At 33.3% G+C, this 18540-nt stretch overlaps 1 protein-coding gene across 2 annotated transcripts in view; it reads left to right on the forward strand.

Moving 5' to 3' along the window:
• LOC137625763 (high affinity cGMP-specific 3',5'-cyclic phosphodiesterase 9A-like) overlaps positions 1 to 18540 on the forward strand; it is a 1119254-nt gene that overhangs the window by 286040 nt on the left and 814674 nt on the right. The window lies entirely within an intron of this gene.

Genomic DNA, 18540 nt, shown 5'->3' on the forward strand with positions numbered 1-18540 from the left:
ACTCCTTTATGGAAACAATGAATCTGGGTTAAAGAAAAGGAAATTAGGTTTGGTTTTCAATATTTTCTTTATGCCCATTTCACCATTGGGTCATTTCACTCTTTCTTAATACCCTTGTCGATGTTATATTATTAAATTTGATGCTAAAAAATCATGACTCATCTGCCTGCCTTGTTTTCTGCAGCAACTTGTGCAAAAAAAAAAAAAAAAAAATCAGGCCTTAAGGCACTAACACATGCGTATATACGTACACAGTCACGCAGCTTTAAGCTTCATTACTTATGTTCTAGAGTAAATCTCTGTTTCCTAGCAAATGAAATAAATCTTTTAGTGATGCCACAAAGTGATGCATTTTGGGAAGGGTGTCACTTGTGATAGATGGTATCAATGCCACAAGATTCAGGTAATTATTTTTTTCTACTATTGGTTGCATATTGTTTTCTTGAAGGTTTGAAGGTCAATCATGAATGGAAGAGGCAGGGGACAGTGACAATACCCTAGCCCAGCAGGATAATACACTAGATAATGACCTTATACTCATATGATCATTGCCCAACTCCCCTCTCCACCCAAGCTTGGACCAGCAAGGATCAGGCCATGACAGCTGACGACTCAGCAGGTTTACCTATAGCCTCTTCCAAACAGCCTCCTTAGTTCACAAGGTTGGTGAGTTTGTAGAAACTACAAGAAACTTTCGAGCTTTAGTGGGTCTTGAACTTAAGTCGAGCAGATCGATTGGAAAGACATTTCCTAAAAGTCTAAGGTCAACAGCTTCAGAGATATTTTTTTGCACCTGTAGATGTTATGATTATTACAAGCTCTGCTGGTGACCGGCAACTACTACTATTGAGCTGAGCCATGCATATTTGCCTCAAGTTGATTGTTTTGTCTGATGATAACGATAATCATCATTGCCAACAACAATAATTTAAAGAGAAAAATAGGAGTATATAAAAGAAAAATTTGATATGATACACACCAAGCTACAACGCTAGTTGGAAAAGCATAATGCTAAAAGTACAAGGGCTGCAACAGGGGAAGTAGCTCGGTCAGGAAAGGAAATTAAGAAATAATTTATTTATGAGACCTAAGTGATAAGCATTATAAAATATTTTAAGATTAGAAATATTTTAAGATCAGTAACAATGTTGAAATAATTCTGTCATATGCAAACTGTTTAATTAGCCTTATATTAACCTTTTCAACAGAAAAGCATTTGCAACAAGTTTAAACTTGTGAGGTTCTACCGATTCAACCGCCAGATTAGGAATATCATTCCAGCTGAATTAAAGCGTCGTGAATTCTGAGTAGTATTGAGCCTTGTGATGAAAGAGACAAAACTGGTAGAATTAAATATATTGTACATTCCTCGTGCTGTGTATAGGATAGTACAGTCAAAGGAGATCTGAATGCAAAATATTGTAAGAAGTATGGAAAATCTTATGTACAAGAGAAACGGCTGGATAGTATTTTTTTACACGTTTTCCTTGGCACCTATATTCTTCACAATTTCAAGAGGATAGTCTAGTATAGCTCTTCCTTTGGGATTATGTCAGCAACATTCCCCTTTCCCCAGTCCCCTCACCTACTGGATCGACACTAAAATAAAATAACAGAGAAAAGTTCTTTACCAGAATATTACCCCATAGAAAAAGTAAAATAGGAAATTATTAACATATATTTTTTTCCAATTTAAACTCTACTTTGCGTTGCAACCGAAAAGTACAGGAATTATGTAAGTTGATGCTAATGAGAATTAAATTACATGAGATATAAAATATCATCCCAAATATGGTATGGAAGAAATGTGCAAGATGAAAGCAATGGCGAATGAACAGAATTTAAGCTCACACAGGAAGGAAATCTGTTGAAGAGAATTCAAGAAAAATCTAATTAAATAAGCATTTCAAACACAGGAGATCGCCTTTCTCCCGGAAAAGAAAACTTTGGGAAGGAAAAACTGGGATTCATGAAATGTACCCTAGAAGGATGATATTACATTCTTCATACTTTTTGGCATCGCTACACCTGGAGGAATTCTTTAGAGCCATGGCTTCAAGAATCTTGGTTCAACAATTCCACATGAAATGGTTTCTCTTGGAGTTTGTTCAATGGATCTCACGCACCGTTGGACTTATTTCAAAGTTTCTAAGCCATATACTGTATATATTTATATGCTCATATATATATATATATATATATATATATATATATATATGTATATATATATATATATATATATATATATATGTACTTAAAGAAATATATATGTATTTATATATATATATATATATATATATATATATATATATATATATATATTCTTATATTATTATAGTCCCGTGTCTGGGAACCAAAATATATCATACATATTACAGCTAGCAAGCTACACAACCTCCAGAGTTCCAAATGCACCTGTTTGTTTTTGCATTAAATCTGTTACTCTTGAAAATATTAATACCCAAGCTCTGAGACAGTTATATAACTCCCAGACAGCAATATATGAAAACACTGATTATCCGAAGGTCTGTCAAATACACTCAAAAGAAAACTGGGCAATTATTATTAAGAACTATTCAAAAAACATCTTACTTCAATTCTTTAACAGGGGTACGAGTGAGTTCTGAAATAAACATTGGTGATTGAAATAATACGTTCCTTGCAAAAATAAATATATTCTATAAAGATTACAACACTCTGAAAGAATTTACATAAGAAAATAAACCACTCAAAATATTAAGTCTGAGCAAACTTAGATTAAGACAAAAGAAATGTTGCACTTTGAGAATTGTATAATCACTTGACTCGAAATATTAAATCTGCATAAAACCTTAGACCAAGACAAAAGAAATAAATACTTATGAAAATTATACAATCACTTGTTTTACACAATACAGCACTCACCCCAACACAATAAATTTAAAATCACCTTTAACGTCTTCCGGAACGTTTGAACACACAATTTACGTTGGGGCACAAAATCACTTTGGAGAGGACTCATTATAGGCACTTTGAGAGAGAGAGAGGATGAATTTTGGCTCTTTCACAGGACAGCTGTTTCTCTTCTGCTACTTTGTATCCCTGAGGGCGCATATATATGACTTGGTTACTTCAAGGAAATTCTAAATTCTCGTAGCTTGTGGGCCTGCACATAGCGACGGCAAAGTTACCAACTAGATAAAAATTCTGGGACGAATATTGCTTTCAAGGCAACTCTCTCAGCTGCTTCGCCCACCTACCGTTCTCGGAAATAAATGAACAGATAAAATCTAACACTGGTGTTTTCAAAAAACTTTCAAAACACGTGGCAAATGTAAGAATTGCGTATTTTCTCACAAACATGATGCAATACCTCATAAAAATATAAAAAAGATTTACATAAGCCCTTGTTCATATCTCGTATGGATCATATAGCACTCTTAAACAGTTTATGTAAGACAATGTAACAAATTACATGAATTAAAAGTTAAATCTTAAAAATAACCTAAAATTACATTATACTCCCTTGAATAAAGAATACAATGAAATTAACTTCAAAATTCTTACGTAATTTACATACAAAACTTATATCTACATGAGAGGAACTCACCTTATGAGTTGGACCTCTTTAAAGCACAAATGAAATGCATAAATAAAATACATGAATAAAGAATATGCATATATATACACATATATGTATATTTATAATAGGTATGTATATATATATATATATATATATATGTATGTATATGTATAAAAAGGTATATATGTATATATATATGTATGTATATGTATAAAAAGGTATATATGTATATATATATATGTATGTATATGTATAGAAAGGTATATATATATATATATATATGTATGTATATGTATAAAAAGGTATATATGTATATATATATATGTATGTATATGTATAGAAAGGTATATATATATATATATATTATATATATATATATATATATATATATATATATATATATATGTAAATATTTATATCTATACACACACACACACATATATATATATGCATGCGCGTTTCCTATCTACTGATAGGAAACGTGCATGCTGATTAACAATATATACATTTCTACTTTATGAAAGTACACTAGTTTAAGGTGAAGGATCGAAGTATCCACTTCCATTTGTCAGTTTATCTGGTCTCATCTCATGCTAGTTCTCACGAATTATAATGATCTTTTGCTTTACTATATTTCCATTTTAAAATTTTATGGTTTTTTAAATCGGAATGAAATTATACTCACAAATTGAAATACAATTTTTTGGGTAAAGAACTGTTATTGAACTGTGGGGACTAATTCCTTATTTTCTATTAACAAATATGTTAACGCTATATGTAAATTATCGATTATTTTTCAAATAGATTCTTGTTATTTGTTTCGTGCAAACTGTAAATTTTCCTAGATTGTATTAGAAGTAAAATGAAGTGGGTAGTCATAATGAATAATTAAACATGATTTGTTTTCAATGACCTTGCAACATAAAGGGGATTGCAATTTAATTAGTTCCTTTAATTATGGCGATTACCTTTTGTGGCGTTAGGTCTCTCTCTCTCTCTCTCTCTCTCTCTCTCTCTCTCTCTCTCTCTCTCTCTCTCTCTCTCTCTCTCTCTCTCTCACATTTCTGTTACTACTGCACTAATATTGAAATAATCATGCCCCTAATTACACAACCAAAGCTAGAAATGTGCTTTCACTTCACATTTTTATCATTCAACCTTTTGGAATTTTTTGGATTCATTCAAATCATATACTACTACTACTACTACTACTACTACTACTACTACTACTACTACTACTACTACTCCTACTACTACTACTACTCTTTTGTTTTGTTAGCAGTATGTTCATGTCTATATGGAATAAGCCACTCAAATTTTCTTTTTTAAGATATTTCATCTCTTAAATGTTCTTACTTAAAGAAAACCCCCATGGGAAGAGAAGAGAAGAGGAGATAAAAATATAGATGAACATATAAGTAAATATATCTCCAAAAAAATCAACAAATGATTCACTCGTAATTTAACAAGAGTAGACAAATATATCCCAAATTTCAATGTTAAGTATGGTGACTTTTCATATATCCATAAACTGGGGAGTATTGGAGACCTTTCTCTCTGTCATAGACTCTGTTTCACTGATTTTACAGCGAAGGTAATGAACGATCATGATGCCTATATAATTTAACAGAGGGAGGATGCGGTGATTTTGGAAATCGAGTTGCATAGTGATATCTACCGTAAAATTCTAAAATTAAGAACTTTTCCTTACAGTATTAGAATCGTCAACTCCAAGAGGATAGAGGTCGTGTGACCATTTCTTTCCCTTTTGGCAATAATAGAAATGTTTCTTAATGCGTAAAGTTCAATGTAGCATCCAGATTCGTTTCAAGATATTCATGACCATTATATGTAATGTTCACCATGAAAAGTGAGTAATATAGAGGATGGGTGGTGCGATATTGGTTAAATTATGATCTTTTGCTATTATGAAGTTTAGTCTCCTAACTGCATTGCTTAACGATTCATTCCAAATAGCTATTAAGTAAATTAGGCAATTCATTTGTAATTTCGAGATGGGAATAACTGCCACAATAGCAGCATTACCATATTTTTTAAAAAGTTAAAGATGTGTAGTTTCTGTTCCAGTTTCATCAGAATAGATGTTCACCAGAACGTCAGCCTGGCAAGTCTAAGCCCCCAATGTGTTGCCCAACCGCAGCAGCGGGCTCCCCAGTAAATAGTTTAAACTCACGGTCCTGGGCTGTGCTCGATCTGCTGCCATGCAAATGCTAGGCAAACACGTTACCGCTGTACTAGCAGAAGACTAATATGATGTTACAAGTTATCATCATCATCTCCTCCAACGCCTATGGATGTAAAGGGCCTCGATTCGATTTCGCCAGTCGTCTTGAGCTTTTAATTCAATACTTCTAGCAAATAATAAAAAGAACAACATTTCCCGGACGTTACCCATTGAAACACTTTAAATGACAGGTTTATATTATTATTATTATTATTATTATTATTATTATTATTATTATTATTATTATTATTATTATTATTATTATACAATCACAGTTGGAAAAGAAGAATGCCAAGGGGTCCGATTGGGAAACCGCCATGAGGGGAGAAAAAGAAGTCCAGAAATTTAATGAATTATATATTTGACATAAAATAATTAACTGGATTGGAACAACTACATTGTGAGGTCGTGCGGGTCTGTTTAACGGTTCAACTACATTGCTATGGATATCTATCCATATTTGGGTCACAGCTGGAGTAAAAAAAAAAAAAAAAAAGAAAGTATAACGAGTATGAGGTCGTCCTGGCCTACAAAACTGGGCATATTCTTAGACTATAAAAAATGATAAATTATCGAGTAAAATGTGTAAAACCTCTAGATAAGTGACTAGGTCAGAAAATGCACGTGGGTGGGCATCCTCTTCAGGTGCACATTCCTGTTACAATTACTTGGTGGGTCTGAGATACGTCCTTTCTCTATTTGACAGGTCTTGTAGGTCTATCAAGCATGCAAAATATTATTTTGGCTCCTGTGCAGAAGCATATCTACAGCTGAAACGTACAAGTAGTTTTCCATCAATGAAGGATTTGTCATATTCATGATGTTTCTCCTCAGAGTTTGTCTGAGTTCAGAGGATAGGGCTTCTTCGTCACACATGGAGAATATTTTGCCTTCATTGATGGTCCTTTTCAGCTCGTTCTGGCATTCTAATGGCTGAACACACTGCCTTTCTTTTTCTGGATCTCTCCAGTTTTATCTCGTTGAACATAAGGCGACAACTTTGGTGATAATACAGTACACCTTGTTCCTCCTCAGAGTTTCTTCAATACCACCATCATCATCAAGTCTGGCTAGATTCAGAACAGTAGGCATCAACTTATTGTACGAGAGAGGGAAATATTAGTCACAATCATAGTGTAGCTAAGTGGTTGTTTGAGCATGGAAACTTGAATTCTTCATCCTTCTTCTACCATAGACAACGCTTGCTTCAGTCAGTCCGGAATTTAGATGGTCCTAGATCTGTATTTGCCATCTTAGGGAATGGTAGTCAATGTATCACAGTATAGTAAATATCTGTATTCAGTGAATCAAGGGTGAAAGGTTGGGATAAGACTAAGTTGGGAATAAGAATATATCGCCTACTGTACACCTAGCCCATTCATTCATCCAGTGTCATTTAAATCCCGTTTGATCTGTACACCTTTCGGGTAACTGCATGCAAAACAATGCAATGCCCCTGTCAGTTCAGGTGTGGGTATCCAACTAAATATATATGTTAAACTTCATGTGATCTACAGTAGCTAACTGATATTTAGGTTATAAGACAGCATTTGGAATATTAAACTAATCATTTAGGTGCACTAAATAATTATTCTGCTGTAACTGAACCCCATGCTGAATTTTACGGCAGCAGTGCCATCCAGTGAGCCCTGGTTGTGCATTAACATATGTTATGGTGGTACAAGGAAGCCAGTGATTAAGTCCATAGTTCTATATTCTGAATCTACATATGGAAAAAAGATATATCACAAGAGCAATATCGAAGGAGGGAATGAGCCGATTTTGTTGCTTGTTTTCGGAAATTAAAGATTCTCCCGAAAATGTGGTTATCTGCTCCACTAGAATATGAGTAACCTCGTTTGACATCAAAAGGCAATCAGATTTTGACATCTCTACATCATATCTTCTTAACATTTACAGCAAACCCGAGGCACCCTTCACCCTAGCAATGGCGTCATCAGAGATAAAAAGAGGTCTTGAGGTCATTATTTTGTGTCAAGCCAGTATTATTCAAAGTGCAAGCAGATAAAGAGCCATTACTGTTGAAGTTGTTATATTTCCAATGTACGTTCATATTACTAAAGTGATTGCAGCAAAACATTTTTATGGAAGTGGTATTAATAATTTCTTTGAAGGAAATTTTTTCCTCAATAAACAACCATACTCAGAAATTGTGCCATTAGGATGTAGTAAGTACTGGCTTATCAAATCCTTGTATGAGTAAGCATTAGAGAAAAATGCGCCAATTTTAATCTAGGTTATTATTAGTTAAAATCAATTTTCTTACGTCCAGGAAATGTGAAGAAATTTTCTTGCATTTTTATTTTTCATAATCTTTGCTGTAAAATCAATAATAAATCTAGGTACATCATCATCATCAACAACAACATTATTATTATTATTATTATTATTATTATTATTATTATTATTATTATTATTATTATTATTATTATTGTTGTTGTTGTTGTTGTTGTTGTTGTTGTTATTATTATATGTATGTATAGTAAAATATATGTATGTATTATTATTATTTGTTGTAATTACTATGGATCCTTTTTACCGGGTTTACTTTTTTTTTGTGCTCCGTTCCTTCTCATTACATTTATTCCCCCACCATTGTTTTTATTTTTTTATTTTTTATGCTTAACTTGCCCCATCTTCCCTAAACCCCTCTCCTTAGCCACTCTACCATTTCTCTTTATCATATGATCATTTTTTTTTCTATTTGTCTTCTCAACATCTTAGTCCTCTGCTTTCTCATTATCATCCTTCTCCCCTTTTCTTCTTGAGGCGTTTTCCATTTCCTATGTCTCCTTATCCTCCTCTTTTATTCTTTTCCATCTTCTTTCATCTCATCATCTATTCCTGATGACAAAACCGGGTATAATTCACAGTCGCCCACAGCATCCTTATTTTGATCTCTCGCGTCTCATATCATTTCAGCAGTTTGCAAGAGAGATCCTCGATTGAAATGGAAAACAATATCCCATTTGTTTTCATTGTTCTTACATTTCCAATATCATTTTATTACATGTTTTGCTGCTTGCGTTTCAGAACATTCTCTTATTGCGAGCAGTGTTCTTTCCAGAATAGAGGTTTTCCAGATATTTGTTGTGACCTCATACGCGGAAAAAAGAATTTGTGACACAGGCTCTTGTATTTTACAAGATCATTTGTTTTCTGAATATATTTTCTGATTAAAAGTTGCTGGACTAAACGTTTCTATGTTATTGTAGCGTGTGTGAAAATCATTCATTTCGCATTGAAACTGCAGTTTGTAGATATTTTTTTCTTTTTTTAATAAACGCATTTCATGCGAGAAGAAATAAACGAAAGGTGACCAAATTAGTATGTGATTTTCTTCTATTTCTTTTCTATCATGAAAATGTTTTTTCCTTTTTTTAATTTTTCCGTTTCCCTTTCTCTCATATTTATTTCCTTTTTAATTTCGTGAGTGATACATTTTCTCCTATTTATCAGTATCTAACTTTTCTTTTCTTTTTATGGGTATTTACTTCTGTTGAAGTGACTCTTCCTCTGCCTTTCCTACCTATGATGCTTCATCATGTTATTCGTCATGCTCATATAAACCTAATTTTATGGAAATATATTCATCCTACACTATGATCTTCTTCATTTCCATAGACAATTACGTACAATAGTCAGTTAACCTGGAACATGGTCGGACCTCTTCACTAGATTTTTTTTTTTTTTTTTAGTAGGTAGTAGGTTGGGTAAGGCACCAGCCACCCGTTGAGTTATTACCACTAGAAAGTTATGGGGTCCTTTGGCCAGACAGAACTACATTGGATCCTTCTCTCTGGTTACGGTTCACTTTCCCTTTACCTACACATATACCGAATAGTCTGGCCTATTCTTTACAGATTCTCCTCTGTCTTCATACACCTGACAACACTGAAATTACCAATCAATAATTCTTCTTCACCTAAGAAGTTAACTACTGCACTGTAATTGTTCAGTGACTACTTGTCTCATGGTAAGGGTAGAAGAGATTCATTAACCTTGGTAAGCAGCTCTTCTAGGAGGACACTCCAAAATCAAACCATTGTTCTCTAATCTTTTGTAGTGCCATAGCGTCTGTACCATGGTCTTCCACTGTCTTGGGTTTAGATCTCTCTTGTTTAAGGGTAAACTCGGGCACATTATTCTATTTAATTTCTTTTCCTCTTTTTATAGTTAATATCGGAAATATTTATTTTAATGTTACTGTTCTTAAAATATTTTATTTTTCCTTATTTCCTTTCCTCACTGGGTTGTTTTCCCTGTTGGGGTCCCTGTGCTTATAGCATCCTGCCTTTCCAACTAGAGTTGTAGCAAGTAGTAATGATAGTAACAGTATTAATAATCATCGTATAATTGCCTCGATTTATTCAACTACTTTCAAGATCAGCGGATTCTGGATTCCGCCCACCCTACTAGAGAACTGGCCCTATTTTCCCGAGGGTTATGGCAACAGACTAATCTGTTTGGCAGAAAGATTCAGGCGAATCATCCTCTCTCAACTCCAAAGACTCTGCCGTCATTTCGTATGTGTGCGTTCCTCGAGATTCTTTCGGTGTTCAGGCCAGCATTTGTCTTTCAGTATTGTTTGTTTTGTACAGCTTGTTCAGGCATGTATTTGTCTTTGATGAAATATTTGTGGTTTTGTGTCCTTGATATGTATATTTTTTGTTTATTTGAGAAAAACTCTTCTCTATATATCGTTTGATGTATTACTGTGACGTTCTGCTCGGGAATGTTTTTTGTTGTTGTTTTGCAAAGGTGTGAAATAGTAAAAGAGAGAGAGAGAGAGAGAGAGAGAGAGAGAGAGAGAGAGAGAGAGAGAGAGAGAGAGAGAGAGAGAGAGAGAGAGAGAGAGGGGAAATGCAAATATCAGAAATACAGGAGAGACTGTGATAAAGAACTTTAGAAAGGCTAAAATATGTTTTATAAGAAAATAAAATCAAAGCGAATGGTCAAAGAATAAATAAATCTTAGAATAACCGATGTAAATCAATAGATGTTTACCAGAATGAATGCAATTTAGGGTCAGTTGAATAAAAAGTTCGATGATATTCTGAAGGTGGATTATGAAGATAGACAGGGCTTATTGAAGCAACGGTGAAAAGGATGAATGTAATTTAAGGTTGTTGAATGAATGAGAGAAATTAATTATTTGACACGTGGAAAGAGGCCATGGCTTGATGAGGTCATAAATTAGATACTATATGAGAGTTACTTATAAAAGATTTGAATTTCTGATAAGAGGAATATTTGTTTCACTTTATAGTGATAGAAATGATGAAATTGCTTGTAACAACTGTAGGGGTATAGTCTTTATTAACATATAGGAGGTGTATGGTAAAATTCTGGCCTGAGAAATATAACAAATAACAGAAACTGATAACTGATAAGGGGAGAATAGTATGGGTTTAGACAAGAAAGGGTAAAGTTGATCTAATGTTTGTTATGAAACAGCCATGAGAAATTTTCAAGTAAAGGGGAAAGCTATATGTGGCACACGTGGTCCCAGAAGGAGATTACTCGTATGATGGAATTGTCATAGGGACAATATGAAGGCAATTAATCTACTTATTGTTTATGAAAGGGAGGAGATTATCCAGCCCAATGAGATGAACTTGAATCATTCAAAGCTAGACTGAATGAATTCTAGAAAAAGTTAAATCTAAGTAATAATAGACAAATTAGATAAAAATTACTATAAATAAAAGCTCTTGTTTTATTAATTAAATTTGTGCTTAAAAACTTTAATAATAGCTCCAAAAATTTACCTAATCTTGGAATTTAATATCAGTGTTACCCAAAGTCAGATGTATGTCGTGGAGTTGTTTCCATCTGCTATTTTTGTAAAATAATGTTACTTGAGATTTTCTGTGAAAAATCTGAATGTAACAGACACAGTCCAAACTTTTTATTTTTTGACTAGCATTATTAAGAATTCTTTGCAGGAGACGAAGATTATTTTGAAGAATCGCAAAGCTGTCCACATAAATGCTTGTGGCGTTTAACTCAACTATGTCATTAATGGCCAATGTAAATATAGTACCAATTAAAACACTACCATGAGGTAAACCACCGTCAAGGTTGAAAGATTCCGAGTAAATAATTGTCTATATGAGTATGGAAGGTCTTCCATCAAGAAAATTTCTAATGAAAATAGGAAGGTGTCATCAAAAACCAATTTGATGTATAGATTTTAGTATTCATATGCCTTTAGAATGTCAAAATATACGACTATGTACCAACCGTGTGTCACACGATCGTACATAAATTATTTTGTATACATTATGCTTGTATCTGCGCTCTTCCCTCGCTCTAAAAAGAACCAGAACAAACATGTCTGCGTGTCGCCTATGTAACATTGTCATTTTCTCGAACATGTATTTTCCTGTTGCCTTGAGGTTTTGTATATAAAGGAGAGTGTTCTTTAATAAAGTTACTCAGTTGATTGCGTCCTGCCTTTGAGTCATAACCTTTCTCTCGGCCGTCACAACTACTATGGTCGTTCTGTTTTGATCCAAATTGCAAAGGTGGTAAAGTGTTACTAAAACGTAAACACTAATTCAATCTATGATTTACAGTTTTCATTAATTTGGAAACACATCTGGTTTGTTAAGTTAGTCTATAATTGTTTGGATTCGTAGGATCTTTCCATAACTTAGCTAATGGTATTACTGTTGCATGTTAGCATGTCTTTGGAAATACTGTAGAAGCTTTGACCAAAGATGATTGTAATACTCTAATTGATAGGCCTTAGCTAAATGGGCTTGATATCTTACCAAGCCGAAATTTGTATTAGATTTCCCACTGGCGGTTGAACAATTTTCAATACAAATTTAAGCTCGAATTGAGTATATCTTTTATTGTTGTAGATATCTTCTTTAGCATCAAAGTTCCATGCAATATCGTCTTTTCTTTTGAGGGATCGGAAGTGGGGATTCAAATTACTAATACTTATGTTTTCAATATCTTGCCCATGATATTTGAAATGATTGTATATTGTGAACTATATAGTCATTATGCATTAATGGATGTCTTGGAGTCCACCATAGAAACCATTATTTATTCTGAATATCTGCTACACCTTCTGCATTGAAGTATTTTTTGATATACTAGACTCATAGTTTTGCCACAAAACTATCTTGACTTTTATGGCTTCATCTAATTTTAGCAGAAATGTTAATAAGATTCTGTTTCAATACACTTATTTTTAAGGTTATTTCAATTAGTTTGTTTGTTATACTTCCTGACAATGGGGACCCGGTACTTGCACTTTTAAAATCTTTTATCAAAGCTTTCCATTTTATCCAATTGCTTGTTTTTAATTTCTCAGTTGGGTTAGTTTGTGTGACAACCACTGGACTTGAGTGTTTCGTTGGTTGGGCATTAATCCGAACCATAGATTTATCAAGTACTTTTTTTTATGAGATTTACAAAGAGATCATTTGTTTAATCATGATCTTGTGAATAATGAAAGAAAGGCCTTTGACACGTATGCAATTTTAACTTTACCCATTTAGCTTTATTTGGATTATGACGTTTAATAGAACCTGTCAGCAATATTGGTTGAGCATAGATTTAAGTATATTGATGAAAATGTTCCATAAATGTTCAAAAAGTATGTGCTAGTATCACCATCGCTTAATATTCATAGGTTATGATCATTCACTATATTTATACCTGATGAAGCTCTGTGAATAAAATTCTCCAGATGGTTGATATATGAGGGGTTTGATGATGAAAAGGTGGCGTTATCAAGATTCTGAAGTATTGTAGCAGCAAAAGAATGAGCAGTTCCTGAACTATTAGTTAAATAGGGGTGATTGAAATGACACAAGCACAAGTTGAACTACTACCTAAAAGTTTTATTTTCCCCTAGCAGCACAAAATGTGATATGTTCATTACTGACAATTTCAATAATAGATTGTTGTAATTTGTATTAAGGACATTCTCTTGAGTTTTGAGAATGAACTCCCTTTCAATGATAAAAAATAATATTTATTAAGCAATTTCTAAAGGTTTTGTAGAGCTTACGCAGGAGAAACATATTTTTCTGTATGCGGACATGATGCCGAATGCACTTATGTCGAAAGTCAAGAGGCCGAAGCCAATAAGCCAAACGGACAGGACGCTGAACGAACAGCATCCCGAACAGACATGAAGTCTAACGGACAGAATGAGGAATGGTCTTACGACGAAATTTTTGATTTTCTGAAAATCAGCGAAGTGAAAGATCCAACTTCCATAACATTAGATTTCGAGAAATCAGTAATTAAGAATGTTGAAACATATTCTCCCTGCACATTAATTTCTGGCTGTTCTTTTCATTTTGGCTAATGCATTTGGCGTAACATTCAAGCCGGTGGACTGCAAAACTGGGATGTTGAACTTGCGAATGCACAGTTCATTAAACAATTGCAGGTGGGTGATTTCGCTCCACTAGATGTTAAAGTATTATTTGACAAATTTCTCGCTCAATTAGGTCCTACAATCGACAGAAAGATAGGCGAATTTCTAAGTTATTTTGAGAGAACATGGTTTTGAGTTGTGCAACGGGGCATGTAGAATTATGGTCACTTCATACTCGAATTATGGATAACTTAGCTAGAATTAACAATTCGCTTGAAGGTTGGCATGCGGGTCCCAGAAAAAGGCTTAATATAATGCATCCCCATTACCAAAGAGTCTTAGAATTATAAGGAAAGAACAAGCCACAAATGAAGTTTTAATCGAACAGGCATTTATGGGAGGCAGTATTTCACTGGGGGAAAAAAAAATGCTATCGACGAAAGAATCATGTCTGTTCGGCTTGCTGTCCGTTCAGCTTCATGTCCATTCGGCTTGCTGTCCGTTGGGTTTCTTGGCCTCGGCCTCCAGTCTTTTGATGTATGTGTATTCGGCATCATGTCCTATTAGCTCATTTTCCGTTATTACACTCACAACTTTACATTGCTCTTGGTTGAAATTTCTTGGCAGCAATGTTCAAGTGTCTAATCTTAGTATAGTCAGGTAGATAAAATGAGGAAAATATTTTAAAAATAGCATTGTTATCCACTTTCAGATTTTTCACCTTAAAAAGAGTAGGAGACCATCTCTTCACTACATCCTCCGTGAAAAGTGGAAAATAGGAATAGAGATTGGACAGCAAGATAGGAGACAGTTGATAAAAGATGAAATAATAAGAAATAGAAAAAAAAATATGTAAGAGATAATTTGATTCAGACTGAGATGTTATTTCCCAATTTAAGAGCTCTGTTGCCCATCACAAGACTTCATTCGGGAAAATTATGCTCACTGATGAAGCCAAACAATTACCTCAAGGTAATTTCTCTTCATGAGGATGGAGGATATGAAGATTTCATGGCAGAAAAGATAAGTAGTTGGGAGTGACTTTAAAATTTCATGATTAGAATATGCAGATGAGAGAGCTGACTGTTTTGGTGTAAAACTAGGTGTAAGCTAAAGGTGTGTGATGTCTCTGTTGTTTCTTAATACTTTACGGCATGGTATAGTGCAAGAACTCAGGGAAAGGACAAATTTATGTGCAAAGCTTTGAGTTTTTAGTGGATTATGGAATGGATGATATTAGCAGCATTAATTGGTAACAGAGAAGAAAAGATGCAGAAAATAGTAAAATAAGTAAGGGTTAGAGTAAATTAGAAGAAAAGTAAGGACAGGAAGGTAAATGGCAACTAAGAAAATATAACAATGAATATTGATAGTGATAGTTGAAGCATAGAGGCAGTGGGTAGTGCCATAGCCTCTGTATCATGGCCTTCCACTGTCTTGGATTAGAGTTTTCTGGCTTGAGGGTACACTCCGGCACGCTGTTCTATCTTATTTCTCTACGTTTTTTTTTTTTTTAAGTTATAAGTTTATATATGAAATATAATTTAATGTTGCTACTGTTCTTAGTATATTTTATTTTGATAAATTATTACTCCTCTCCTATTTTTTTTTATTTCCTTTCTTCACTAGGCTATTTTTCCCTGTTGGAGCCCTAAGGCGTATAGCATCTTGCTTTTCAAATTAGGGTTATTTCTTAGCTTGTGATAATAATAATAATAATAATAATAATAATAATAATAATAATAATAATAATAATAATAATAATAATAATAATAATAATAATAAATATTTGGTAGTGTGTATTATGGATTAATCTGAGATGAGAGAAAAGATGTGTTACAGAATAGGTGAAGCAAGAAATGGAGTATGGTGTGTGAAGAAGATAGGTAAAAGATTTTAATTGTCCATGGATATCAATGTAGGGATGTGGAGGGATATTGATGAGCCAACTCTTCTTTATGGAAGAAATGTGTAGAAGTTTAATGCAAAAGGAAAAGAAAGTTTAATTAAACACTTTACATTGTACTTTTTATGTAGAGTAGGAATAATTGAAAGAATTATTATAGATACTAAAGATGTTAGCATACAATGAAAAAGATTGGCTAAGTTTTTTTGTGATAGTTTCGTCATGTGGAAAAATAGAATAAGATAAATTGCGGAAGAAAATTTTAAAATTAAAAGTTTTAGAGGAAAGAGTGAAAACCTTTTAAAGGTTGGATGCACCTAAGATCAGGAAAACATGGCAGTGAGACAAATTAGATGTGAATGGTGTAATATGCTTAAGGCGATTCTTCGCATTACTGGTAAGTCCTCTCCTTCGGTTTATGTTGACGTTGCAGAATTTTTTTTTTCTTTTTTGCATAGTGGTCTTATTCTTGATTTCTTTAATTAGCTTAGGGAATATAAAATGGGCTATTTATTTTTTAACTAGATCCACTCCTTACTAAAAGAAACGTCTAAATTAAAAGGATACATTTATACATGTATAGATGAGTGTAGGTAATGTATTATACTTGAGATTTCTTTACTGGCCAAGAAAATATTTTTAATATATGAATGTTAATCAATTTATAGTATTGCAATGAAGTTGTTTACATATTGACAGGCATAATTATTAGTTGTGTATCTTTATGTTTGAATAACTAAATGAAAAATCTAAATTTATTTTCAATAGCTGGAGTAGGCTTATTTAAGTAAATATTTACTTTTGGTGATTAGGTATTTGTGCTAATAGGAATCGTATGTATATCAGCTTGCGCACCAAAGACTCTTTCAGAGCTGAGCGAACTACAATTTGAGATCTCATTCAGCTGATTAGTATGTGAATATCTATACTGGCTATTTAATGTTTATCTTCTGTTACAAATACTTGACCTGCTTTAGGATAGATAATGGTAAAATGGTACTGTATACATCTGTAAGTTATCTTAGCAATATAGATTTATAGTGTGAAATTGCTGCCTTTAATTACATGTTTACTATTTTATCAATTACCGAAGATTGTTGGGCATTCTTTATTTAAATGTAATATATGATATTTGATGATAATATAATTCTTCACGTTTTATTATAATTTTCGTATATTTTATTAGAAATAAAATTCGAGCAAATGTGAAAGTTTCCAACCATAGTTTAACATTTAACATTGATAATGCATTAATGAAACATGGCAGATATAAGATTTTCATTTTTTTTTTTTGTGTGTGAATCATTTTTCATGTCCCTATAATCATTCATATGTTTTTCTTAGTAATAATGTTGATACATAAAAAGGTAACTGAAATTGAATATCTGTTGAATAGGCCTACTCCTCATAATTTGATTCACTATCTGCTAGCGTCATTTTCTTCTTCCAAGAGCCCAAATTTAAGATCGTCTTTAGCATCATCATGTAAAAGGCATACTCTCCTTAATCTATAAATTATACACAGTATCAGATTCAAGTTTATGTATATCATCGTCTTATGGCCTCATAGACTAGTCAAGTCATAATTATTGAATGGTTAAGCCTGTGTTCTTATTCAATGCCTTTTTTTTTGTAAGATATAGAGTAATATTCAATGCTATCTGAAAAGGTGATATTCAATATGGCTTCTTTGATGGCAATATCTCAGGATATAGTTACTGTTGCCGAAATCTGTGCACGGACGAGATGAACTGTAGAATGCACTCTTACCAACCACGTACTTTCATGATAAACTAGAAAATCCATTTATTGTCCCATCAGTTTCGCAACATATAATGAGTTTATTATTTTTATCCAAACAAGTCTTGCACATCTTCTGGTAAGATAAAGGAAAGTGCTTTTAACTGACTAATAAAAAGGGCATTGCCTTGGTCGTCATACCCAGGACCCACACAAATTACAGTCCACAAGACAGAATATTCCGCAATAAACTCTTGCTGAAATGAATAAAACAACCCCTTAATAAGGTATTAGGATAGTTTTTTTTTTTTTTTTTTTTTTTTTTTTTAATCCTGTAATAGTTTCTCATTTGAAGTAAATCGTTAAGGAAGCTGCAGTCTGAACCACTTTGTTTTTTAATATGTAAGAATTGCATCATATATTTTATGTAACTTGAAATGCGATACACTTGAGCCGGTCAAGGTTATGCGTCACGAAATGATAGCATGTTTATAATACGGCTGTTTTCCTAGGGGAGTAGTCAAATGTGTCATCGCCAAACCATGTCTGTTTACTGGATAATATTTCCAAATGCTTCTCTGTTGATAGAATGGTAACACCGGAAGTTTCATAAAACCGAAAGTTTACATCCCGTGTTGAACTCGTCAATCTCGTTAGTATTCTTGCTCCCAGTAGCATTCTTCCTCGTCTTTCTCTCTTAGGCAGGAAAAATTTCA

Source organism: Palaemon carinicauda, chromosome 2 (genome assembly GCF_036898095.1).
Source record: "Palaemon carinicauda isolate YSFRI2023 chromosome 2, ASM3689809v2, whole genome shotgun sequence".
In the NCBI taxonomy this organism is placed as follows: Eukaryota; Metazoa; Arthropoda; class Malacostraca; order Decapoda; family Palaemonidae; genus Palaemon; species Palaemon carinicauda.